Consider the following 27,500-nt stretch of genomic DNA (forward strand, 5'->3'; position numbering starts at 1 on the left):
TGGATGAAAGGAGGTGAAAGTGAGACTGGTGGATCGTGATAATGTGCATGACTAATGTGAATGACCAGTATTATTATAATTGGCCATGACTGAAATAACGTCCACATCATCTCTACACTCACACATATAGTAGCAGTAGTAGCAATAGTAGTAGTGGTGGTGGTGGTGGTGGTGGTAGTGGTAGTGGTGGTGGTGGTGCACTGACGAAATCATACAAAATCCCAAAGAAATACAAAATTAATCTTGTATTGTGGAAATTAACACGATAAGCCACTTCCTTACACATACTCGCTTACACCCACACCTACACCACACACGTACACCAACACACACCTACGTACACCCACTACAACCAAGCACCTACACTCACACACCTAACTACACCCACTATCCACCCACACCCACATCTACACCCACACCCGAACTAGCAGCACTGCAAGACCTCCACTGACTCTTTAGGATACAGAAAAAAAAAAAAAAAGGTTTTATATATACAAAAAATGTGGGAGCAGAAAATGCAAGGCTTCGTGATCAGCGCTGCCTCTCGCTCGCCGGCCCTCGAGTCCAATAAAGCATTTCATGGAGGCAAACGAACAATCCAAATGTCATTAAGTAAAGCACACACACGATGGGAAAAACCTGACAAATGAACTTTAATGCAGATATAAACCCAAACACTATACGGTAGACGTGCTCGTGCTTGTACACACACACACACACACACACTCACGTGAGAGAGAGAGAGAGAGAGAGAGAGAGAGAGAGAGAGAGAGAGAGAGAGAGAGAGAGAGAGAGAGAGAGAGAGAGAGAGAGAGAGAGAGAGAGAGAGAGAGAGGAGAGAGAGAGAGAGAGAGGAGAGAGAGAGAGAGAGAAGCATAATATGGAGTATGTTTGCATCCTGAAGTTCAATTTAGAAAAGTTTGTATGTACTCATATAATAAAGTTTCGCGACCTGGGAAAATTCCAGTGGTACTTAACCCCGCATCGGAATAATTGAAAACAAAATGAAGCACCCTCGTCCAGCATTAAAAATCGAAACGGTCATAACTATTGTCCATAATAAATGCGACGACTGGATGGGGCCTGACCTGTGTTTTTTCCTAGGGCGGGTGTTGACCAACTTGCCCCGGAGGGAGATGGACGCCGGCAAGAGAGGCAGCGGGCGCCAACACACCTACAAATATTTGCTTCCGGTTGAGCAAACAAGGAGGATGGGCCAAGCTGGCGAGGCAGTGAGACCTTGCTTGGAAAGGCAGAGGGCAGGGCGGAGGACGAGGACGCGGACGAGGAGGACGAGGGACAGAGGAGGAAGAGGAAGAAGAAGAGGAGGAGGAGGAGGATACACACAGAGAGAAGGGGGTAGGGGAGAAGGAGCAATGACACGTAAAGGAAGGAAAGAGAATGGAGAATCAGGAGGGAGGAGGAGGAGGAGGAGGAGGAGAAGTAAGGGAGGAAAGAGGTAAGGCGGGGAAAAAGGGGAATGGAGGGAGGGAAGAAGCAATGAACCTGGAATGGGAGGGAAAAGGGAGAAGACCTGGAGGAGGGAGGGGAGAGAACGAGACATTAGCGTGCTTGAGGTTGGGAGAGGAGGGAGGGACGATGACCTGTTGAAGAGAGAGAGAGAGAGAGAGAGAGAGAGAGAGAGAGAGAGAGAGAGAGAGAGAGAGAGAGAGAGAGAGAGAGAGAGAGAGAGAGAGAGAGAGAGAGAGAGACGCAGCAGGAGGAGGAGGAGGAGGAGGAGGAAGGCTGAAGCAAGAAGAAAGACCCCAGGGAGCTGATGAAAAAAAGCATCGGGAGTGATTGCTTGTTCCGGAGTGCTAATTGCAGACCTGAGACTCTCTGGAGGGCGTGGAGGGAAGGAGAGGCAGGCGGGGGAGGCTAAAAAGGCGTCGACCAGTTAACAAGGAGCAATGAGAGGAAGGTGAGGGGCCGGGAAAGTTAGTGTGTGTAAAGCTGAGGGGAAACTAAATATAATAGGCAAATTGATCAAGTTTTCAGACGGAGAGTTGCTGTGTATTTGTGATTTTCCGATACCTGAAGGCGAGGCAAGGTGAGAATTCTACCGATGATACCTGTAATTAAGGTGAGTGACGGGAAATGAGGATGTGATTAAGTACGTGGTATTTATCAGGGGAGATTCTTGATATATAAAAAAATAAGTCTGAAAGGATTTACATTATTGGTGGGAATATCAAAAGAAACGTGTGTGTGTGTGTGTGTGTGTGTGTGTGTGTTAAGGGGAAGAACAAAGAATGCCTGAGCTCAGCATAACGAAGGGGGTCATCAAGTCTGCGGAAACATCAAAGGGCGTGCAGGAGAGCCAGGAGCCGCGAGGAGCCGCAGGGAGGAGGATGTGCAAGACTTCACCTGTGCAATTAATTAATTACGTTTGACTACGATTAAGGAGCGGAAGGTGAAGGAGACACGAACGGAGGGTAAATAAAGAAAACACACAATAATAAAAAGAACATTCACTGCTCTGTCATTCTCAACTTCCAACATTTTTTTTATGGGTGACTCAACAAAATGTCTCCTCCTGACCCTCCTTGATTTGGCGCGGAGAGAACCGCCACCGCCGCCTTCACCACCACACACTCACAGACACGGAAAAAAAAAGAGTGTAAATATATATATACATGCATATAACTTTGGGTGAATTTTCAACTTCCACGTGTCCCGCAGTCCTTAATGGTGCAAGGAAAATAACGGGGAAAAGTGACAGAAAAAAATGTTCGTAAAAAGTTCGAAAACTCATTCTGAATGTAATTAAGCTGGGCCGGTAAAATTCCGACGGCCAAGTATCAGGTCTCGGTTGCCAGAGGTGTTGTTATCAAGCGTTTTAAAGGTCGAGGTTTTTAGCTTCAGGCGAGGCGAGGATGCTAAGGCTGCCTGTCCTCGGAAGCAGCGATTAATCGATCTATCTCCCTCTCTCTCTCAGCACGGCGTCTCCTTTTATTGAATCGCATCTCCCTTCCCTCGCTCTCTCTTCCATGGACGCAACATGGCCCAGCTGTCGTATTTTTACGTTTGTGATGGTGACTAAGATTTCCTAAGAGGAGGTTACTGTCTTAATGCTGTGTGGAACTGCATTATGGGGCGTCAGATAGCAATACTATAGATAATAATTTATTTGCCTTAATTTTTTTCTTGCTTTTTTTTTTCCCCTCCTCCTCCTCCTTTTCCATGTCCTCCATCGCCATCGTCTTCCAATACTAATCAAAGGTTACGCATTATGATCTTTAAGAATATTTTTTCAAGTTATTATCCCCAGGCATAATCGCCTTAACAAGCTTAATCAACATTTCCATAAAAGAACATTATCATAAATTAAGAAATAAAACACGCGCACAACTGACACCCGCCCGCCTGATGAGCGAGCACCGCCGCGGCCTGGAGTTGGTGACACTGCTGCCAGCCACCTAGCAGCAGCAGCAGCAGCAGCAGCAGCAGCAACAGCAGCAGCAAGTAGGAAGCAGCAAGCAGCAAGCAGCAGCAGGCAGGCCGTGACGGTGTGCTGCTGAAACATTACATGGGCTCATTAACACACACTCAGACACAACACACACTCAGACACAACATACACACACACACACACACACACACACACACCACACACACACACACACACACACACACACACACACACACACACACACAAAAGCATCTGTTTGTCTGTCTTTACCTACCAGTGCTGGTGTATATGCAAGTGTGCCTACGATTATATGTGCAAGTAATATATATATATATATATATATATATATATATATATATATATATATATATATAGAGAGAGAGAGAGAGAGAGAGAGAGAGAGAGAGAGAGAGAGAGAGAGAGAGAGGAGAGGAGAGAGAGAGAGAGAGAGAGAGAGAGAGAGAGAGAGAGAGAGAGAGGAGAGAGAGAGAGAGAGAGAGAGAGAGACGGACATACATTTACTCTTGAGGATCCATGTAAACACACACACAGAAAATGCTGTGTGTGTGTGTGTGTGTGTATGTGTGTATGTGTGCCTCCCCGCGCGTTCACATGTGCTTCAGTGTGTTATTCGCCAAAATAATGCACAAAACAGTCGATACGAAGATACACACACACACACACACACACACACACACACACACACACACACACACACACACACACACACACATGGACATGCACACATAGGATCCCTTCACCCTAGCCCACCCCACCCTTGCCACCCCACCCTCCCTTCCCCACCGGGCAGCAGATGCATGGTGGCTGCGGGGAGGCTGGGGGGCGACTAGACGTGGCTTGGCTTGGCTTGGCGCGGCGTGGCGAGAATACGAGAGGGCGCTGTGGTGGCGAGGCTTGGGTGGCATGGGCGCCTCTTAATGCCGCCCCATCAGGTTCTCCATCGCCCCGGTAATGACTCGGTGGTCCGCGGGGTCTTTTTCCTTCTAACCTAGCGTTGGTGCCTCCCAGCCGCCCTCTGGCCCCCGCTAAACACGCCGCCCTCCTCCGCCGGCCGCCTGTAGTGCAATTTATCCAGCGGCGCCAGCGATAGATTTATTCCTTTCATTACACTCTGGAGCTGCAAGTTTATTTCCTGCACTTGCTCGCAGGGAGAAAAATAAAACACGCCGCATTTTCCCTTAGCGCTTCGGAAACACAGGTGAAATAGGAGGACGCGGCTCGGGGAATGGAGGGGAGGGCGCGCCCATCACCTAGTACCTGCCCAGGGAAGGGATGGGAGGAAGGCCCCGGAAATTCTGTTACCTTACCAATAGAGATGAATTTCGCGAGTTTGTATTGCGTAAGATAGAAAACGTAACGAAATTAGATAATACTCAGTTCGCTATTTTTATTTATTTATTTTTTTACGTCATTTTTTTTTCTCTCCTCCTTCCTTTGCTTTTTGCGGTCTTTTATTCGTGCATTTTTTTGTATGTGATCGCATGAAGCTGCTTTTTTTTCACACACTGGCGTGCTGTTTTGTGCCTGTGGATTGCAGTGAGGTGAGGTGAGGCGAGGTGAGGTGAGGTAGAGAAGCTGCCGGGACAGAGTTGTGAGGTGACAGAGTGTCGTAACAAGCTGTGAAGACGTGACCGTGGCTTTGTAGGACATTACACGCTGTCTGAAAGTTAAAAGTGAGAATTTGTCTATAACATGCTGAGAGAGAGAGAGAGAGAGAGAGAGAGAGAGAGAGAGAGAGAGAGAGGAGAGAGAGAGGAGAGAGAGAGAGAGAGAGAGAGAGAGGAGAGAGAAGAAGAGAGAGAGAGAGAGAGAGAATAATTTCCCCTACATCTCCCAACAGCATCTCAATTTTATTTCCATATTACAACAGAGACGAGCGCCGAAGCCACCAACGTTACCTTTACTAAACCTTCCACTTCCTTAATCACAATGAAAAAAAGAAGACAAATAATGAGAAGTAATAGACTGAGAACCAGCAAATCTTTGACGTTTTAACGCAGCATCCACAGACGTTCAGCGACGCAGAGGGAAAGGAAGAAATTGGTGTTGGGCCCTACGTGGGAGGACCAAGGGACAGAAAAGGAGTGAAAGGGAGATGAAACGAACGAGGCTCACCTTTGGCGGTAGATAACCCAAGATGCTGCGGCGCCTAAATTGAGGGAGAATGATAGACCGATCAGAACAGCACGATGGAGAAATAGGAAGGGAGAGAGGGAGGAGAGAGAGAGGGAGTGCGGGTGGGAGGAGAAGGAGGAGGAGCTGGTGGGTTGGTTATAGGCAGAGCGAGGGGAGGGTGGAAAGGGAGGGATGGAGGGACGGAGGGAGTCATAGGGTGGCTGGTATGGGGAGAAGGGATAAAGAGACTCACCGAGGGACCGATTTATATTTAAAGGTATGAATGGTATCCCTCTATCAGGCCACGGTGCTACCTACTCGTTGTGCTGCAGCGAATGTTACCTCTTCATTTAGCTGCTTCTCCAGTGTATATGGGCAGAGAGAGAGAGAGAGAGAGAGAGAGAGAGAGAGAGAGAGGAGGAGAGAGAGAGAGAGAGAGAGAGAGAGAGAGAGAGAGAGAGAGAGAGGGATGAGAGAGAGAGAGAGAGAGAGAGAGAGAGAGAGCGCAAGGACAAGAGCGAGAAAACAGACAAAAGACCTCAAAAATACCAAACAAATAACCCAACGACCTTTAGCTTCAGACCTGAACAACCTCAATTTTCGCCCAGGCCACGCAAGACACCCTGCCCCCAGCCTCGCGTTCCCAGCACCGCGACGCGACCCCTTCTTGACCTTACCTCCGCGTGTAATCGGGGAAGAAAAACGCATACAATTATAATCTTTTTAATGGCAGGTGATGGTCGGCGACGTATGAGCAGGTGGCGGAGGGTCGGGGCGAGCGAAATAGCCAGGGAATTTTACCGTTAACGTCAGGAATTGCCAGTATCTTGCGCCTACGACCTAGTTACTCTGGCGGGCGTGTTTGTTATTCGTTAGCGGGTTGTTCCATAGCTCAAAACTCGGGATTATTAGATCTCGCCTTTCAGATTTAGTTCCAAGTTAGCCGACGTATTTTTCGGGGTGAGGGACACGCAGATCATTTTTGCTGCAGCCGCCGTGCCGCCAGCGCTCCCTGGTTTTTATATCCAGATTACGTCCGTTTCATGCCAGCTGAAAAAAAAAGGGGTGTACGACAAAATATTGCAGGGAGCCAAAAATATCTCCGCCATAATGAACAAATACGGAAAAAACAAGACACTGAGTGACGACACTGCCGGGCGAAAACAAGGTCTTTTCCGGAATGGTTTGTGCTTTTTGGCGAGACGTTCCAAAGATGCGTCTCTCCGGAAACACTATTGCAAGGTTCAAACTCGCGTCCCAGGCTCCAGTCCAGCCCTCACTCACGCCCTCATAAACCCCACAGTTTCCACCATTTCTCTTATCAATATATCAACAGCACATATCACCTAATCACCCCGCATAATTTACGTTACTACTGTGTGTAGACTCTGACCCAATTTCTGGCTGGGCGATTAGCATAATGACCAAGAATCATAACTTCCACAGAACCATGAATGAAAGCCCTTCACCGCTCCCCACAAGTTAATATTAAACAATGTTCCCTCGGGCTTTCTACTGACGGAGGAATTCTAACCTTCCCTAACATCCTGGTGCAGGGGACACTCACCGCCTGGATGCAGCAGAAAGGCAGCCTCAGCAAGTCAGCAGAGATCAGCAGCAGGGAACAGAACACGCCACAGACAACCTCCGTCCACACCGACTTATTCCAGGAACAGACAACGTCCCGCACCACCCAGCCAGTCCCCCTCATCCGACGCCTACTTAAGTTGAGACCCAGAATACGCCCCGCGGAGCACGGAGCGCCTCCAATCCTTCCGACACAATAAGAACAGCCAGCGACAACGACGACAATGGCTCCCAAGTAACATCTCTATGCCAAGTGCCTCCCAGACAACACCGCCGCACGTGCAAATGAAAAATGAAGGGTCGTGTTCCTCTCTATATATCAAACGACGAAGACAAGATGACCTCGTTGGGGAGAGGAAGGAGGGTGGGGAGAGGAGGGATAGATATGGTGGAGGGCAGGGGGAGATAGGTAGTGGGGGAAGTTCAGGGGAGGGAAAAGGGTAGGGGAAAAGGAGGGAGGGACGAAGGGATGGAGGGAGGGTTGGGGAGGAGCACCCACGTATATTCCCCCTGGAACATATCCTCTCGATGTAACGGCATGACAAAAAACTCCTCCGTGTTGGTGGGGTCAATTTTTTGCGCCTAGTTTGGACTGAGGAAAAAACGCGGAATGTGCTTTCTGCTTTCTTTCTCTTTTTAAGGTAGCAGACCCGCGGAGGCGGCGCCCTCGTCCAGCCGCCAAGCACCGCGGCAGGGCGTGGCGACGCTCATGCACGGCTCACGGTGGCTTGTGCCTTTGTTGGTGCGAAGGTTTTTCAGTATTACAGAGACAGTACCTCACTTCCTGACCCGCCCGCAGGCCAGTTGCCCCGCCCCAGAGACAAATCATGACTGTATGACAGCGAGCTACAGAAGAAAATCTCTGACTGTCTTAAAAACTACAAAAAAAATACATACGTACAATCCTTCTCGTATATTATCATTTCCCTTGTTCCTTCTTACGTATTTTCCGTTTAGTCTTTATGCCTACATCCGTCTCTCTCTCTCTCTCTCTCTCTCTCCTCTCTCTCTCTCTCTCCTCTCTCTCTCTCTCCTCTCTCTCCTCTCTCTCTCTCTCTCTCTCTCTCTCTCTCTCTCTCTCTCTCTCTCTCTCTCTCTCTCTCTCTCTCTTTCTCTCTCAAACTCGTCAACTTCCCTAACACTTTCCCTGCCGCATATAATAAATTACTTGAGAGAGAAAGCGAACAGCTTAGCCAGACAAGAAAACGAGGCGCGTGTGGGCGACCTGCGCGGCGGATTAGTGGTAGGATGAGATGTGTCAGGCGATAGGAGTGAGAAATATGAGTGAATAACATGCATGGGTGTGTGTGTGTGTGTGTGTGTGTGTGTGTGTGTGTGTGTGTGTGTGTGTGTGTGTGTGTGTGTGTGTGTGTGTCGCCTTTCTCTCCTTGCCGGATAGAAAAGAAAGTCATTTGATTCTGAGAAAAATTTCTAGACTAAATATAGGTGAATGTACATCCTCAAAAAAAATATCTTAACTTACTACAACTACTACTACTACTACTCACTACTACTACTACTACTACTACTACTACTACTACTACTACTTACCACCACCACCACCACTAATAACAATACAAATAACAACTAACAAAAGCAGATATCAAAATTAAACAATAAAAAAAAAAAAAAAAAAAAAAAAAACACGCACAGACTCAATTTGTCAAGGCTAAGGAAGCAGCGCAGCGCATCCTCGGGTCAACACTTTGTACCTGGACAGCGAGACGCGGCGTGAAAGTGTAGAGCTCCTTATAGGGAGTAGGTAGTAGCGGTGGTGGTGGTGGTGGTGGTGGAGGAGGTGGTAGTGGTCAGTTTTCTAAGGAATTTACGATCGCAAATTATATTGTTTTGTATTCACTAGTGGTGGTGGTGGTGGTGGTAGTAGTAGTAGTAGTAGTAGTTTGTTGTTGTTGTTGTTGTTGTTGTTGCTGTTGATAGTGTTGTTGCTGTTGTTTGTTTGGTATTAGTTAATGTAGCCGAAGCAAATGAAGTAATATATATATTTTTTTTCTATCCATATATGTAATTTTACGCATATTTATATACATATCACCCTATTTATATGTGTGTATATTTGTTCATATTCATACACATATTCACAAATTTTAATGGATGAAATATAACTTTATGTTGTTTTAGTTGTTACATTTTGTTGATGATACCGCAGTAAAGGCATATGGAAGAGGAAACATTATGTAATTATACTGTTGATTTAAAATGAGACTTCTTCAGTTAATGGACAGTGTTGCAATGGTTAGGAAAAAAAAGGAGCCTTCACATAATTCCTAGAAGCACTGCCAAGAGTTAATTATGTGAGTGGAAGTAACACAAATAATAAATATTACTACTTCCTTGTATTAGCACTACCACCACCACTACTACTACTACTTCTACTACTACTAATACTGCAACTAATACTGACGATTGATAATATTTGTGATAAAAATAAAATAATAATAATAATAATGAATAATAATAATAATAATAATAATAATAATAATAATAATAATAATAATAATAATAATAATAATAATAATAATAACAATAACAATAACAACAACGACAACAACAACAACACTGAGGACACAATAGGGAAAGCCTATTCTCCTAAGCCCTTGTGCACAAGAGAGAAATATGAAAAAAAAATCAATAAATAAACGTAATAATGTGGAGATTGACAGGAAGATTTATTATTATTATTATTATTATTATTATTATTATTATTATTATTATTATTATTATTAAACATCACCATTATCATCATCACCAAATCAATACCACTAATGAACCAACTACCATTAACATTAATATCATCGTGAACAACTAAAACGCCAAACAAAAGAACCAAGATCACATAAATATATGAATCAGTTAAAAAAAAAAAAATACAAGGAAGCACATTTTATATTTCTTTTGTTACTGACTCAAGCAACCAATTAGTAAAATAAATCATGTGACAAAAATTCTCCATAAATACGAGAGAGAGAGAGAGAGGAGAGAGAGAGAGAGAGAGAGAGAGAGGAGAAGAGAGAGAGAGAGAGAGAGAGAGAGAGAGAGGAGAGAGAGAGAGAGAGAGAGAAGAACCCGACTGTACTATAGACGGGCAAAATACACAAGGTAGATCAAATACATAACACTACATTATTGCGACAGTGCATTATAACTTCACCCCCTCAGTATCACAACATTGTCTAAAACTTCATTCCTTATACCATTACAAGTTTCCATTAAGTTTAGTATGATTTTGTCTTAATAAAGGCGTTTAAAATTCTTCTCCCGCTAATCAGGAAGTAGGACTATATTTCTGAGTAGTTACGCCTGTTTTATGAAGCTTAGAAAGTGTCTCTCGCACTAAGAATTAATAAATATATGAGAGATAATAAAGATTAATAAAGATATGAGTGATTAAAACACCAATGTTCAGGATTATGGCCAGTATTAATGAAGGGTATGTAACGTTAATGGTTTTCAATGGAGATTCTACGTATAAGAATAGAAATAAAACAAAAAGTGGTTAATATAGATAAGATAGATTAAGACACCAATTGTTTAGGATTATGGGTAATATTAATGAAGGGAAGTGTAGCGTTAAGGGTTTTCAAGGGAGATTCTATAAGGATACTAATAAGAGTGATCGAAGAGATGCTCAGGAGGAGGAAGAGGAGGAGGAGGAGGAGGAGGAGGAGGAGGAGGAGGAGGAGGAGGAGGAGGAGGAGGAGGAGGAGGAGGAGGAAGACAATTGACAAGGAGGTATCAGATCTATCGTCTTATATGGCAAGGCCCATAAAGGAAGACCAATTCATCTCTCTCTCTCTCTCTCTCTCTCTCTCTCTCTCTCTCTCTCTCTCTCTCTCATCCCATAATATACACATACATAATATAACACACGAACACGCCACACAGCCAGAGAGAGAGAGAGAGAGAGAGAGAGAGAGAGAGAGAGAGAGAGAGAGAGAGAGAGAGAGAGAGAGGTGTAGGGATATTACGCATCCGCTTATTAGCCTCCTGAGAGTATTGTTTTGTGCGTTGCCATGGTGATGAAGACATTTTTCTCATGTTAGGCTCTGCGTGTATGTGCGTGCGCGTAGCCTCTGTGCGTGTGTGTGTGTGCGTGTGTATGTGAGCGTGAGCGTGTGTGTGTATGTGTATGTGTGAGCGTGTGTGTGTATGTCCGCCAGTTCGCGCCGCTTTTCTACAAATGGGGGGACTAAGCAAAACCGGCCACACTCAGTATTCTCGCAGTGTTATGTTAAAATCCTCACTGGCTACCAACTTGCATCGCGGCCACTGTGATGTTTGTTGCTCTAAATTTTCCCAACATTTGTTCCAACGCGAGTCTCTGATTTTTACCTTTTCTTTCCCGAGCTTTAATCGTCTTTAGTGTTGTTACGTGTCGCGTTGGAATAAAAGGATTGATGCTCTGCTCTCCTCTCCTCTCGTCTGGTCTCCTCTGGTCGCTACGGGCAGTGTTGTGGCGAGTGATTAAATGTGTGTGTGTGTGTGTGTGTGTGTGTGTGTGTGTGTGTGTGTGTGTGTGTGTGTGTGTGTGTGTGTGTGTGTGTGTGTGTGTGTGTGTGTGTGTGTGTGTGTGTGTGTGTGTGTGTTGATATTTCAAGAATCAAATTTCTTTTTACTAATGTATAAATATATATTTACCGTTTATGATTTTATCTTACATGTCTACGGTAACAGCTTTTTTACTTATAACTACATCTATACGTATATACACAGCCATCAACACAATGCCATCGATTCATAACTGACGTCGACAGGTGTTTGTAAACGATATGGAAAAAAAATCTTCGTGACGAGTAATTTATATTTCTGAGGTGAGCGATATTTCAGGTGTCCACGGAGGGCTGCCTGGCCGAGGGGCGCGACAGGTGAGTCACTCGTCACGGGCAGGCCATCCCGATTGATAGCCGTCAATCTCTGATGATGTATTTACTTGCAAAACGTGTTCCTGATCACGTGAGGGAGGCAGAGGGAGAAGGGCGCGCCTGGTGGAGGGAAGGGAGAGATTGGTAGAGGAAGGGAGGCTTTGTTCACTGCTAGGGAAGGGAGACTGACTCAGACACTAACTCAGCAGCCACCCGCTCACTGTGCCCTGCGGAATGCACTCTGAATTGATAAACTACGATGGTTAGAGAAAAGATGACCGACAGAATGACTGAAAAACAGACTAAAGACTTCATATTTACCCCTTTTCTTCTCTCACAAACAGTCAGGCTATCTTTTACTTTCACAGTAGTGACGGATCAAGAAGAAGCACTATTGACTCTTCACAACATCCGTGTCAGTCAGAGGTCGCGTGCAGAAGAGACCAAAGTAAACAGTCAATATTTTGGAGTGAAGTCAGTTGGAGGATCAAAACTCACAAACAAAACAAGAATGATTTAATCGTTTTCTTATCTTCGAAAACAATAAAAAACCGTAACTGGGCATCATGAAAAAAGGGAAAAAACCGATAAATGGAGAGCAAAGTGCGAAAAAGGACAAGGACGAGGAAAAAAGTGTTTTACTCGTTTGCAGGGTGAGGAAGTTGGTAGTTTTAGGATGGAGTGGACGGACAGGCGGCGCGACGTGCAGTGGAGGCAAGCATCGTGAATAACAGTTTTATAATACTGGTAATTCTCTCGCTTTATAGAACACATAGGGAACAACGATAGCCAAGTAAGACGTCAGTGGTGACTCTTAAACACGCCTTAACACGAAGACCAATGAAAAATGGAAATTGGAGCTTTAAAACATAGGGAAATAAAAGTACCATAACCAAGACCACAGGTAACATACATAAAAAAAATAGATAAATAAGATAAATAAAATAAAATAAAATAAATAAATAAAGATAAAAATATAATTAGAAATGAACACTCATGTGCTTAATATGCAGGCTATCCCCCAATTCCCATACAGATTTTTCTCAAGAACCTCTATATTGAAAGAGAACTTAAAAAGAGAGAGAGAGAGAGAGAGAGAGAGAGAGAGAGAGAGAGAGAGAGAGAGAGAGAGAGAGAGAGAGAGAGAGAGAGAGAGAGAGAGAGAGAGAGAGAGAGAGAACGCAAGAGCAAAGATCAACGGTACATAAATATCCAAGATTCTATTACAAGTGATGAACGATCTTCTTTGTTTCTCAGGAACTTACAGACAAAAAAAAGCAAAAAAAAAAAACAGGCCTCTTGAATATATAAAATAAAAACAACAAACCCAATAAAGCTATAAGAAAAATTAGCGAACCAATTAAGAACAATCATATATTCAATACAAGAGATAAATAAACGAACGACCTTCCTTTCTACGAGTACCTATGACCTTTTCTCCCACAGGAACAAACAAAGAAAACTAACACAATCTTCAAAACCCGACCACATAAACCAATGAAGAACAATCACATATCTAATACAAAAGACAATGAACCAACCACCTTCCTTTCTACGAGTACCTATGGCATTTTCTCCCATATAGGAACAAACATAAAGAAATCTAACACAATCTTCGAGACAAAACCACTAAAACCAATTAAGAACACTCACACATTAAGTCCAAAAGACGAATGAACGAACGAACGACCTTCCTTCCTTCCTACGACTCCCTACAGTCACCCCCTCTTTCTTTTTTTTTTTTTTTCAGCCCAGGCACAGCTGAAGATCAACCACAATCCCCTGAGTCGTTCCTTTCCGCGCGGTTCACACAATTCCATTCCAGTTGCCAATACCCGAAACCCTCTCTCTCGCGCCTGGCCGCCGGATACTCTATTCTTTTTCCGCTGGGTAAGTGGGGTGGGGGGTGGGAGGTTGCGGGGTGACTGTAGTCGATCACAAAGTTGACGTTCCTCCCGGTATTGGGTCTTGTCGTCTCCTGATGCCATTTACTCCGGGCTGTGTTTTTCTTGGATGACGGCAGTTGGCGCGGGCGTGCAAGAATTGGTTTTTATGTTGGCGTTTTTGTGGAGGTCGGATGGACACAGATTTTGCCTCCCCGAGTCTTATTCCGGGAAGCTTGTCTAGTGTAGCGAATGTTTGTTATTATTCTTTTTTTTTTTCTTCTTTTTTTTTTTTTGTGTGTGTGTGTGCTTGGATTTTTTTTGTTTTGTTTTATTTTATCTTTTTTTTTCTTGTGTGTCTGTGTGTGTCTCTTTCTCTTCCATCAAACTGGGCACGTTCCGAGTTCCAAGTATGAATGATAATAAAAGGTTGTTCTCTCTCTCTCTCTCTCTCTCTCTCTCTCTCTCTCTCTCTCTCTCTCTCTCTCTCTCTCTCTCTCTCTCTCTCTCTCTCTCTCTCTGTATTATCATTACTTTCTTTCACCCTCACAATTTATCCATCCTTCACGAAGAAAATCGTGCTGCGCTAAACAGAACGACCGCACTTCAATGCACATCTGATTTCCCTTCAGTCTAACAGCAACACCAATATCTTTTAGCGTCGTCCTGTCGTGGGGAAAGAATAAGCCCCACATGGACACAAGGCAAGTTCATCCCACTCCTCTGATTGTGTGATTAGTCCCTTTTCAGTGGTAATTCGCAAAACACTGTTCTTATCAAGCCTCGTTAGTCGTTCTTTCCTCTCCTTGTCCTTGATAATTTTTTTCTGTCACTCAGTTATCAAGTAAACGCAAGACATCGCTACAAAAGTTTTATTTGCAGTGCAGAATCGCGGAGTATTGTATCTATTAAGACTTATTAGCCGTACTCTTCTCCCCTGTGTCCTTGATAGACTTTCCGTCACTCAGTTAGTAGACAAACACGAGGCATGGCAACAAGAGTCTTATTTAAACTGCAGACTCACGGAGCATTGTCTTTCTCATTATGTCTCGTCAGAATCTAGTCTTCCCGTGTTCTTGGTAAACTCTGTGTCAGTCAGCAAACAGAAGGACACGAGATATCGCTGTACGAGTCTTATTTCGTTTGTCTGTCTCATTCGCGTCACTTAGAGAGGGAAAAGAAATTCATTACTCACCTTCGTGGCAAGTAAGTGACACTTCCTAGGTGAGCTTCCACGTCGCCGCCTCAGTCGATCTGCGGAAGATAGAAAAAGAACAAAGATCAGTTTACACGGAAGCGAACTTGGAAATCTGTCAACTTGTCAAACTGGGAATTTTGGAGAGTAACATTTTCAGGCCAGTGATTGCAACAGTTTCGAGAGGACACTGAAAATGGAACACAATAAGTATATATATATATATATATATATATATATATATATATATATATATATATATATATATATATATATATATATATATATATATATATATATATATATATATATATATATATATATATATATATATATATATATATATATATATAAAAGGAGATGGTGAGGTTAGTTCATCCCTCGGTAACAGTGTTCTACCTCTGCTGCAGATCCGCGTTTTAACCTACAGGTGGATGTTTGCAAACGTTCCTCCTCCTCCTCCCCCTTCACCAGCCTCTCCCTCACCCTCACGCCCTCCCCCCGCCACCATCATCACAACCATCCTCTTCTGTCCAGAGCACCCTTGAGAACGCTCCCTCCTCTCTCCCATGTCCTACCCTCAACTCCTCCCCGTCTCTCTCTCTCTCTCTCTCTCTCTCTCTCTCTCTCTCTCTCTCTCTCTCTCTCTCTCTCTCTCTCTAGTAGCATATTTCTCCTTCGTATCACTATCTCCCAGTCTCGTGCCAACTCCAGCAGTGTATTTCTTGAGTTCAGAGGTCCTCTTCATTAAAAACGTCGACCAGAGATAGAATATGTTTGTTTTCTGCTTTGATTTGTCGTATGTTAGGTTATGATAGCGTAAAAAAAATCACTGCTTAAATAAAAAGACACAGTCAGGCATATATACATAAGGAACGAAGGACGAACAAACAGCACTTGATCTGTTGGTTCTTATGATGCTCTCTGTATTGAACTACATTATTTAAAGTGCAAAAGAACTCATAATGGGGGAGGGAGTTATATATAAACCAGATTTTTAGAGAGAGTATGAGATAATATGCCTAAATTCCTAAGTATGTTCAGATTTTACAAACTGATGTACCTACTGAAGTGAACTCGTTTTCTTTATCGCAAACTCACACTGGAATCACAGCAAACACTTCACTTACAACAATTTTAAGGAGAGTACAAGCCAATACATTTAAATCCCTAAGGACCTTCGGAATTTGCAAACTAATATAACTACTAAAGTGAAATCTTTTTCTTTATCACAACTCAGCACCGGAATCACAGCACGCACTTTCCCTCACAAGTCACACAGCACTACCTCGGCAGGGACAGGAGCAGCACCTCCCCTAGCGAGGCTCCCCGGGCACACTAACCAAGCGAGGCAACAATACACCTGTACCACCTCGAGGCTCTCAAGGTCATGACGAAAATTACACCCTTTCTCTCCCGAACGCTTGAACGAAACGAGACAGAACAAGACGTAAAGAGGAAAGTATCACTAAATCAGAGACTAGAGGAGAGGAAGAAGTATGGAGAGATGGATCAAGATGAAGTGATTTGAGAGAAACGAAAGGAGAGAGCTAAGAAAGGGCTGGAAGGAAGGTAGGGTGAGAAGGTGATTGATAGCCTGGCGAGGGTGAATGTGGAGTTATAGGGAACAAGAACTCGATAGTTTGGGGAAGGGTAAGGGAGAGGGTGAATGAAGGGGAGATGTTGAGAGAAAGAGCGAGACAGAAAGCGAAGGAAGGGTAGCGGAGAGGAGCCAATGTCATATTCATATTACTGAACCGCCAGGCTGGGAAAGATACCCTGGCTGGCGTAAAACTGTGGGACTGATCAAAGTTAGAATATTAAAGCAAAAGAAAAAGTCTCTGGGTAATGAAAAGAGTTAAAGCCAAGACAATGACGGTAGTGATTAATGACACCACTTGACAGTAACGCAGGAAAGGTAGAGGAAGTGTTAAAGAAGACAATACAACCAATTAGAACAATTAAAATACCCCCAGTAGTAATATTCACATTAATCACAAGGCTCGAGGTATCACAAAAGAAGGAACACACATAATAACAAACCAGTTGGTCCTTACAAGGCTGTTTCACACTATTACTGTCAAGGGTAAATAATATAAAAGTCAGCGACACTACAGCACGTCAGGTGTTTGTAAGCGGGTGAGAACAGGTGTGCGAGTCCCCAGCCAGGTGTACTGGAACTAATTAACGAAGTAACCAGGAAAGGATGACACAAGAGAAATGGCGGTAAATCCAAACAAAGGTGGACCAAAGACGGCTAATACTTTCACCCACTCCTAAAAGGAAAACTTAATGAATAAACGCATTAATGAAAGACGCGAATGCAAGTCTTGAATCTGAACCTTAAAAAAGAAAAAAAAAAAAAATGGAAGGAAAGAGGAAGGCACCCCAGCACCCTCGAACTTATCCTGACGGGGGCGCTGCAGGTGTCACTATTTGTCATTTCGTCACAGGTGTTTTTTGTGGGTGTTGTCAGGGCGTCTCACCACCACAGCTGTTACATGACCCATATATAGGAGGATCAGATTGTGTAACTGTGTGTGTGTGTGTGTGTGTGTGTGTGTGTGTGTGTGTGTGTGTGTGTGTGTGTGTGTGTGTGTGGGAACATTCTCCTTAACAAAGCTAAATTTCACCTTCATTTTATTTTTTTAAAACAAAGTAATAGAAAATAAAGACACTTAATCACCTGAAACAGAGAGAGAGAGAGAGAGAGAGAGAGAGAGAGAGAGAGAGAGAGAGAGAGAGAGAGAGAGAGAGAGAGAGAGAGAGAGAGAGAGAGAGAGAGAGAGAGAGAGAGAGAGAGAGAGAGAGAGAGAGAGAGAGAGAGAGTACAGGAACTTACAAATTTACATAGTACCTTTACGATATAATGAACAGTAGGACAGTGACAGTATGCTTATGTATGAGTGACTTTCTTATCAATAAGGCAACGCCACATATCCATACATATATGCATACGTAGCAGCCACATTAATAGGACAGGTAACAGAACAAAAGTAGAAGTGATGGTGGTAGTGGTGGTGGTGGTGGTGGTGGTAGTGGTGGTGGTAGTGGTGGTGGTAGCAGTATTATTATTATTATTATTATTATTATTATTAGTAGTAGTAGTAGTAGTAGTAGTAGTAGCAGTAGCAGCAGTAGTAGTAGTAGTAGTAGTAGTGGTAGTAGTAGTAGTAGTAGTAGTAGTAGTAGTAGTAGTAGTAGTAGTAGTAGTAGTAGTAGTAGTAGTAGTAGTAGCAGCAGCAGCAGCAGCAGCAGCAAGTTAGTAAGAACAACAATAGCAAAACAAATATAGAACAAGAAGGAAAAGAAGAAGAAGAAGAAGAAGAAGAAGAAGAAGAAGAAGAAGAAGAAGAAGAAGAAGAAGAAGAAGAAGAAGAAGAAGAAGAAGAAGAAGAAGAGGAAGAAGACAACAACAACAACAACAACAACAACATCAGGAGGAGGAGGAGGAGGAGGTTACAAATTACAAGCCCATCATGAGTCAACACTTTCACAATAATGACAATAATGAACGGACAAAATACAAAGCAAACATTTCCCTCATCGCCGGAGTGACGCAACGTGGGAAGGAGGGGACGCGGCCGTACGCAACCTTAATAAACAACACACTCATCATTCATTTTCCCTTGCCCTTTGCAGCATTTGCTCCTCAGTCACCCTGCTTATAATAATCTTATTTACATTTTTTTTTACTTCGCATTTTTTTTTTTTTCCTATCCTTGTGTGGTATCGTGTTTTTTTTTTTTCTTATTTCTTTTACTGTATTATCAATTTTACATTTTGACATATTTTTCTTTGATACAAAGTCCTGTTACAATATTCATATTTTCTCGATCTTAAAGTTTCTTCTTATTTTGTTCCTGCACGTCGTTTAAATCCGCTATGCACCTTTTATTTATTTATTTATTATTTTTTTTCCTTATCTTAAGGTGAGAATTTTGAGGTCTTCGGTCGAGTATTGTTTTATTATTAATTTTACGTCGTATGTATCAGCTGCTTGAATATTACCGTGGCTTGTATTGCTCCCTCGACACCACTCTCTCTCTCTCTCTCTCTCTCTCTCTCTCTCTCTCTCTCTCTCTCTCTCTCTCTCTCTCTCTCTCTCTCTTTACCGATTTACAACGCTGGTTACTGAGTGCCAGAGAAAGTGCCTGAGAAAGTGTGTGCATGTACTGATCGAAGCATGACGAAGTGTGTGAAGCAATATTCTCACTACACGATGATGACGAAGATGATGATGATAATGAAGTAATATGATGATATATTTGTGATGGTCTTGTTCAGGGAGTGTGGTGAGTTGATATTGGTTAAGATGAGTTTTGTATTAGATGTGTAAGTGTTCTTGTGACAAAATGGATATGTAATGGTTAGCGCAGAGAGGGATTCGAGGAAAAATAAATATGAATATACCTGTTAAAAATATATGTTGTTCTACCTGCTGTTGTTATTATTGTTACTGTATCAACAACAACAACCACAACTACAATTATTAAAACTACTACTACTACTACTACTACTACTACAAAAACAAGAACAAGAAGAAGAACAACAACAATAACAACTCCTACTACTTACAAAGATATTGACAAGACACTTCCACACACACAGCAACACAGCACTGTACACAATAACGCCCAGATGCAACTACAGGCTGGCATCCTCACACACACACAGACACACACACACACACACACACAACCCGTTCACGGTCCTCTTTTCTTTTCCCCTTTGAGAATGCATCCTTATCCTCTGCTTGGGGCGGCAGTACTGGATTAGGCCTACTACCGTTATGCTAATGGGTGACAGGGGCGTCCTGAACCAGCCGCCACAAAGGACCTGGCTGGCGCGCCTCGGTGGGTGGAATGCTGGCTGGGGGAACATGCAGGGGGAGGCGGAGAGGCAAGGCGGTGGGCTCAGTCTCCCGTGCGTGGCAAAGCTTGGAGGTGGCGCCGTTCGAGTGTGGACAGAGGGTGAACCGGCGAACAAGGGCAATAATACCTCTCTCTCTCTCTCTCTCTCTCTCTCTCTCTCTCTCTCTCTCTCTCTCTCTCTGTGTGTGTGTGTGTGTGTGTGTGTGTGTGTGTGTGTGTGTGTGTGTGTGTGTGTGTGTGTGTGTGTGTGTGTGTGTGTGCACGCGCGCGCCCGAGCGTATGTGTGAGAGAGAGAGAGAGAGAGAGAGAGAGAGAGAGAGAGAGAGAGAGAGAGAGAGAGAGAGAGAGAGAGAGAGAGAGAGAGAGAGACGCACAGACAGTCATACAAACAGAGCCATAGCGCGTTAACAGATACAATAAACACAGACTGACAAACAAAGAGTCGGAGATAAAAAAAGAACTCAGAGAGAGAGAGAGAGAGAGAGAGAGAGAGAGAGAGAGAGAGAGAGAGAGAGAGAGAGAGAGAGAGAGAGAGAGAGAGAGAGAGAGAAACTGAAAAGAGACGCACAGAGACATACACACACAAAAAAATCAATAAATAAAATAATAAACAAATAAATTAATAAAAAAAATAAAATGAATAAATAAAAATAAATAAATAAATAGAAAAATAAAACCAAGAGATAAACAGAAGAGATAAACAAACAGAGACGCAGTTCAGTAGCCAGCCAGCCAGTCAGGTAGTCAGCTATCATGAGCCTATTCAGGAGACCCCAAAACGCACTTTCTCCCTTACTCTTTCTTTAGCTCACTGCCTCATAACCATTCCAGGCCCTCTTCGCCCTCCTGCCGCCGCCGCCGCCACCCGTCTGGAATAATGACGGTGCCACTCGCTGCATGAAGGTCACCAGTGAAAGTTGAGTCTGCACCAATGGCCGGGAGGAGTAGGAGGCGCCCGACGGGACACAACACAACAAACACACCTTGACACGCGGCCCCTCAGTGTGTCCGTAGCAGCCAAAACACACTACACTTATATCTTCATTCTTGTATCGCTTTCTTATGTCTCCTTATCTCCAGCCTGTATCCCCATTCTTATACTGTGGATTGTTGGGATAGACGGAAATTAGGAGTGAGTTTAGAAAGAAAATGGACAGTGGTAAAGTTTTGAACATTGTTGGGTAGATCACTTTGCTCCTTCTTGTGTTTTTACTTGATGTCTTTCTAGCTTTATATTCTTAGTTGATATCTATACATCTATCCTAAATCCGCTACCCATACATTCCTTCCCTAATATTTCTTCCAAGTGTCGCCATTATTCTTTAGCACGCATTTTCAGACGCTTTACTCTCCCGTTTCTCCCATCAGGACTATTTTTAAAGGCCAAAGGGATGATTATTCAGGTTCTCATGCGTGTTTTCCTCCTTGATAATCCAGAGTCTATGCAAAACTACCACAAGAACCACGCAAACACCAGTGAAATACTCTGTCACTTCTGTCACTTCACCTACACCCTGTTGAAAATACCCGAGATATGACGTTGAAAAGTTTAAGCACACTCTATATTCACTCCCCAAATCTAGCGATGATGCGTCTCCTGCTGTTTACCCAAGAAGGAGATGAGAGTAACGTCTATAACCTAAGGGAAAACGAAAGTAAAGGAGGCATTTCCTTAGCGGCAGTTTTGTACTCTCCTGCACCTGTCAAGCACTAAAGAAGGAGAGTAGTCGCGGTACATTTGGTGAAAACAGGCATAAGTAAGCTAAGGAGTGGCTGGGTGGCGGGGTTGAGGACACAGGGTAAGCATCAGAGGCCTGCAGGAGGGAAGGAGTGCCTGACCCAGTAGGGCAAAGGGTCCGTGTGGTACAGAGAGAGAGAGAGAGAGAGAGAGAGAGAGAGAGAGAGAGAGAGAGAGAGAGAGAGAGAGAGAGAGAGAGAGAGAGAGAGAGAGAGAGAGAGAGAGAGAGAGAGAGAGAGAGAGAGAGAGAGAGAGAGAGAGAGAGAATTTCTAGGTATTTCTGTATTAATATTCTCTAAAAATTTATCTTCCATATATATACTGCAGCCATCCAATTTTGTCTCTGAAATGCACAATATTAGATATGTTTCCTATGACTGAATGTTCTCTTCATTGAGTTTAATCCCCACCCACAACGTGTGTTCGTATGTAAAAATTAAAATATCTAATCCTCTCCTCACATATAAATACACTTAATTCTTTCAAAATCCTATCAGTAATTCTATAACGTACATTACCTGAACTTTATTGTCGTCTGTCTGTCTTTTCAAAGTCCCTTCTTGCCTTTAGTCTCATGCTACCTGATACTGTTGTGATAAACTGCAAGGCTTTATTCATTCACCTATATACTTCATCTTGAAACTTGCTTGTTAATTTACTTAAATATTTCAATGTCTTGCCTCTTTCCTTTAGTCTCAAGCTACCTGATACAATTCTCCTACTAAAATATGCAGCTTTATTTACTTATCTATATATTTTCCCATTTAAAAATTTATGGTACTTTATTCAAATACTTCATACGCTTACTCATACTGTAAAAAATACGGATTGGTGAAAGTCTTTGATTTCCTGACGAAGCTTACAAACTTTATCATAAACTCTATAACAGCTAAAAGTTTTCAAACCTCTCTATCTGGATATTAATTCTCAACTTTCCTACATTCTTTTTTCTTTATTTTCTCACACATCATCTTGAGCGGAATGCTGCAATGACATCACACATTCCTGTCTCACACATCAAACTTGTTCCTCTAATCCTCGTGTAATGCGGATGAAATACTCTCTCTTTCTTCTACTCTCCACAGCTCCAGTCCGGCAAGCTCTTCCTCCTCCTGCATCTCCTCCTCCCTCCTCAACGTGGTATTTTTAGACTCCCCACAAGGCATTCCAGTCAAGACCACGAAAGTTGCATGTGGTGTTTTGGTCTTCAACTTTTGGCAAGATGCACAGGTAGGGTTGAAGGGAATTTTGCATGCTGTGATCTGAATTGCTGTGTGTGTGTATGATTGCATGATGTCAGTGACTTTTCTTATTTCCTTTCTCTGTTCAGTTTTCCTTGTTAATATTCGTTTATAAATATTCAATAAAGAAAGCATGAGATAATGTAGAAATAAATGAACGGAAGAAAAGAAAAGAATGTGCTAATAAATTAAAGAAACTAGAAAAACCTGTCAATACATAAAAAAAAAAGTACCACAAAATGAAAGAAACAAAATCCTGCCAGTAAATTAAAGAAACAATAACTCAAAGCAACAAAACACATACAAAAAACACAAAGAAGCACAGAAACTGAAACTATACTTCCACTTACACCCACAAGTAAAAGAAAAACCTTACACCTCAGACCCAAACAAAAGCACCGTGTCTGGAAACTCTTGTCTGACGCTCAGCTGGACATCGGCGAACCTCCAAGCACAGGCAAGGCCACCACACACCAGCAGTAGTGGTCGAAGGCACCGTGTAATTTCTCGCGTAGTCTACACACCTGCTACGGCACAAGAGAAACTGCTCTAGCGTGCTAAGGGGAGTATTGCTTGCCCGCTGCCCCGCCCTCCTCTACAGCTGATGCTTGGGACGCCTGAGCGGTTACATACGCCTGGGGTGTATGATTAAGTGTGGAAGTCCGTGTTTGAGTGTTGTCTTTCATTGGTGGGTTAGTAAGTGCCCATTCGTCAGAAGACAGAAATAAAGTGGGATGTGATAAAGATAAGATATGAATGGATGTTATAATGATGAAATGCAAAAGAGAGAATAGGAACACAAATAAAATGAAAGGGGGAGATGACAGAAACGTTGATTAAAAGGCGAAAAGAATACTACGAATACGAATAAAATGCCAAAAGAAGAAGAACATACATGTAGATAAAACTCAAGGTGAACAATTGATGTAATGATGTTGAAATGCAGAAGAAAGAACAGGAACACGAACAAAATGCAAGAGAGAGAGAGATGACAGAAATATAGATAAAAAAGTGAAAAGAAGAATACGAATCGAGACAAAATAATATAGGAAGAATATAAATGTAGACAAAAAACGCACAACGAGTAAAAGAAACCGAGACAAAAGACAAAAAGAATGAAAAGAATAGGAAATGCAAAATCAACAGTTTCAACGAATAACTATCGAACTCCAAACGTTTATGGGGACAAAAGAAACAAATACTCGTGGTTTTCCTCAATTTCACTTACTGCCAGAGGGGAAATAAGAACCACCCCGAACCACCCCGTCAGGGCCACTGTTTCCTTCCACCTCCGAGTCAAGTGGAAGATGTACGGCTGTTGTAACGTTGCCAGCAGCCCCTACAGCTTACGGCGCGGGGAGGAGCCCAAAGCCTACTGACGGACGATAGAAAGCGTAGTGAAAATTCTCCTACTGTCTGTCAACCTGAAAATACCTGGAGCATCTTGGGCGTGCTGGTTTTACTGATGGCTTGTCTCAGCAAACACGCGTTCATTCAGACTGTACGTTGTTTCGTTATGTTGTGTTGTGTGGTCTTGTCATAGTTTGTTGTTGCTGTTGTTGTTGATATTATTATTATTATTATTATTATTATTATTATTATTATTATTATTATTATTATTATTATTATTATTATCATTACTACTACTACTACTACTACTACTATTACTACTATTGCCAATACTACTACAGCTACTACTACTACTACTACTACTACTACTACTACTACTACTATCATAATTCATGTGTTATTATAATAAGGAAATTTATTAAGGAAACAAATATCTTATCTAGCATTCAGCTCTTTCTACTCATGATGAACATATAATAAAAGTCATTCCTATGATAACCAAGCCCAATTACGATTACAGATGAGGGTTTCTGTGCTGCATTATGGAACACCTCCTTACTGTGCTCTCCTCCCTCCCTAACACTTAAATCTGAGAAAATCCTACACCTACACCAGCCTTTCATAACCCGTCTGTACATGTTCCTTGCTGGCCACCATCAGACTCAACATCCGAGCGCCGCATCTCCTCTTAGTTCTACACGCAGCTTGAATAAATATAACAATACAGGCATTACAGAAAACTGGTGTATATCGATTTAAGATCATCACCACTGGAGCATAGAAATTTCCGCCGCCGCCTCGCCCCCAGTAAAAGAGCATTATATGAACGGGTGAGAAGCTGAAACCCATCTTAGTAGCTCAATATTAGGAGTTTAAAGCGTGAGCAGTTAGTGAGGCTTACATTATCATTAATAACCCCGGAGGAAAGTGTGGGAGAAGTGTTAGGGCCGTATTCTGAAACACTTTTGCGCCGCACCTCTACTACTTTCAAAAGGCTCTGTTAGTTAAAGCTACACGGGTATTTAAGAGTGTTTTTGCGGTACTAGTGACAGATTAACAAAGTTTCTACATTGTCAAAAGGAGAAACAGCCTTGGGAACCCGACTAATCATCTCTGTGGCAAATGAAAACAGTCAAAGTGAGAGAGCAAAGCGTTTCTGAGTTGAGCGGGAGGCACCACGCACCGAGGGTCGTGATGGTTCCCTGCCAGTCTGCCTCAGTCTCCCTCGAAGCTCGCGACAAATAATCCAACAGAAAACGGAGTGCCGGGAGGCCCACAAGATGTCAGATGTACGAGGTCCGGTGCCGCCCACAACACTGACACACACACTGCCCGGCCGGGAGCTGAAGCCTTACTGAGAGAGGAGAAAGACACCACTGTGGCTGAGAGAGAAAAGACATGTGGGCGTGTGCGGGCGGCGGCACTCTCAGGTCACTCACTCTCTGACCCTCCTGACCCGCATTTCAATTGACTCTAAGACTCAGGCGGGCAAGATCAGAGAGATAGACAGATAGACAGACAGACAGACAGACACACACACACACACACACACACACACACACACACACACACACACACACACACACACACACACACACACACACTAGATAGATAGTATCTAGATAGATAAATAGACATAGAGGTATAGATAAATATATAGACAGACCGAGAGATAGAGAAATAAACAGATAAAAGGATAGATAAATAGATAGACATACAGACAGATAGGCAGACAGAAAGTTTGACTGATAGATACCAGACGAAATTCATAACCAAGCACACTTTACTTTCAATCCATCTCCCAGCGTAACGGAACTACAAATAGCTCATAAAAAAAAACCCAGGAAGTTACAAAACGCATCTTTACTGAGAGATTTATATTCATCCCCCTCAACACCGCCTTCTCCGAGTGATCGTCCTTGGCTCATTACCCTTCACGCACAGTGGTCATGCAGCCTTCCATCATGTTCGTGTTGTGGTTATGCCGAGCGCCGTACCGCCTCACAACACCTGGCCCCCACCTGGCCTGCAGCGACAGTAATGCGTCTCGCTCTACATGCCAGTAATTTCCCTCGACCGCTCCGTAGACGAAAGGTTTCTACTTCTACAGGCTGGAATGTGGGATAGATACCAGACTGATAGAGAAACTAGATACTGACTTAATGTTCTTATCCGCAGTGTTTGGAACATTAACACTACTATGCCCTGGGAAGAGACTTATTGTTGTGTGCCTGGACGCATTTGTTCCTACTGGACTGGATGGGTGAGGTGGAAAGTGCGGTGGATGATAATTCGCTGGTCTGGAGGCAGGCAGACAAGCAAGCATAAAGCACCGAGGTGGAGGGACGGGGAGCGGTTACGACGAACGTGGTTGGGGCAGGCAAGGGAAAAAGTGCGGGACATTGAGGGCAAGGAAGGAAGCAAAGTCACGCAACAAAAGCAAGCATTTGCAGGTGAAAGTGAAAGCATACACGCAAGCAAGACCATGACAGGCAAAGGGGGAAGCGGACAGAGAGAGGGTCAGGGGGAAGGTGGAACAGCAAGCAAAGGAAGCCGCAGGTGGGAAGGAAGATGAATTCGAGCAGTCCGGGGAGAAGCGAGTGAGGATAATCAAAAGGGTAAAGCAATCCGTGTCGGGAGGGCGGGAGGGAAGGCAGGGACGGACGGCGCAGCAAAAAGGTGTCCAGCAAGTAGGTCGTTCGCTCGCCCCAAGCAGAAGGGAGCCAAGGAACGCAGGAAGACAACAAGCACAAACGGGCTGCCTTGTGGAAATGAAGACCGGCTTGCCAGCTAATCAAAGCAAAAAGTGGCCCGGGCGGAAAACGTAAAGACATTTGGAAGTTGATCTGATCTACATCGCCAGGCACCAAGCCCCTCATGCCCCTCAACCCGCGGAGGGACGAAGGCCACTCGTGAAAGCAGACACCACATGGAAAAATACTATGCTAAACAGGACCAACAAGCCATTACATGCTTCTAGATGCCCCGTAAATCATTAAATTCTTCGTGTTTATGCGCAGTTAGAACAAGAGGAGATGATAAAGAGGAATATATTATCATGCAGACGTCTAGTGTACTTAATGCAAGGTCAGGCAGAGAAGAAGCGCCATGCGGGGTGTGGTATTGAGTCACGCAAAGGTGTGGAGGAGCTGTCGGTCAGTCACATGTGTCCGGTAACATCTGGTGCTGCAATGGTTCGTCTTC

At 43.5% G+C, this 27,500-nt stretch overlaps 1 protein-coding gene and 1 long non-coding RNA gene across 7 annotated transcripts in view; one reads left to right on the plus strand and one right to left on the minus strand.

The window, feature by feature from the left end:
- The window catches only part of LOC135109247 (uncharacterized), a 259,673-nt gene that overhangs the window by 43,330 nt on the left and 188,843 nt on the right, over positions 1–27,500 (minus strand). For 3 of the 6 annotated variants that reach the window (XM_064020505.1, XM_064020504.1, XM_064020508.1), the window contains one exon: positions 15,094–15,152. The gene's annotated coding sequence lies outside the window, so the exon portion shown is untranslated. Of the gene's footprint in view, positions 1–15,093; positions 15,153–16,354; positions 16,450–25,479; positions 25,635–27,500 lie in introns of those variants that run through there. The other 3 variants (XM_064020507.1, XM_064020503.1, XM_064020509.1) reach the window with 3 other exon arrangements.
- Positions 1–27,500, plus strand: part of LOC135109250 (uncharacterized) — a 111,758-nt gene that overhangs the window by 33,642 nt on the left and 50,616 nt on the right. The window contains exon 2 of the long non-coding RNA XR_010272624.1: positions 22,791–22,935. This is a non-coding gene — a long non-coding RNA (uncharacterized LOC135109250). The remainder of the gene's footprint in view (positions 1–22,790; positions 22,936–27,500) is intronic.

The sequence above is a fragment of the Scylla paramamosain genome, chromosome 18 (genome assembly GCF_035594125.1).
Source record: "Scylla paramamosain isolate STU-SP2022 chromosome 18, ASM3559412v1, whole genome shotgun sequence".
NCBI classification, from domain to species: Eukaryota; Metazoa; Arthropoda; class Malacostraca; order Decapoda; family Portunidae; genus Scylla; species Scylla paramamosain.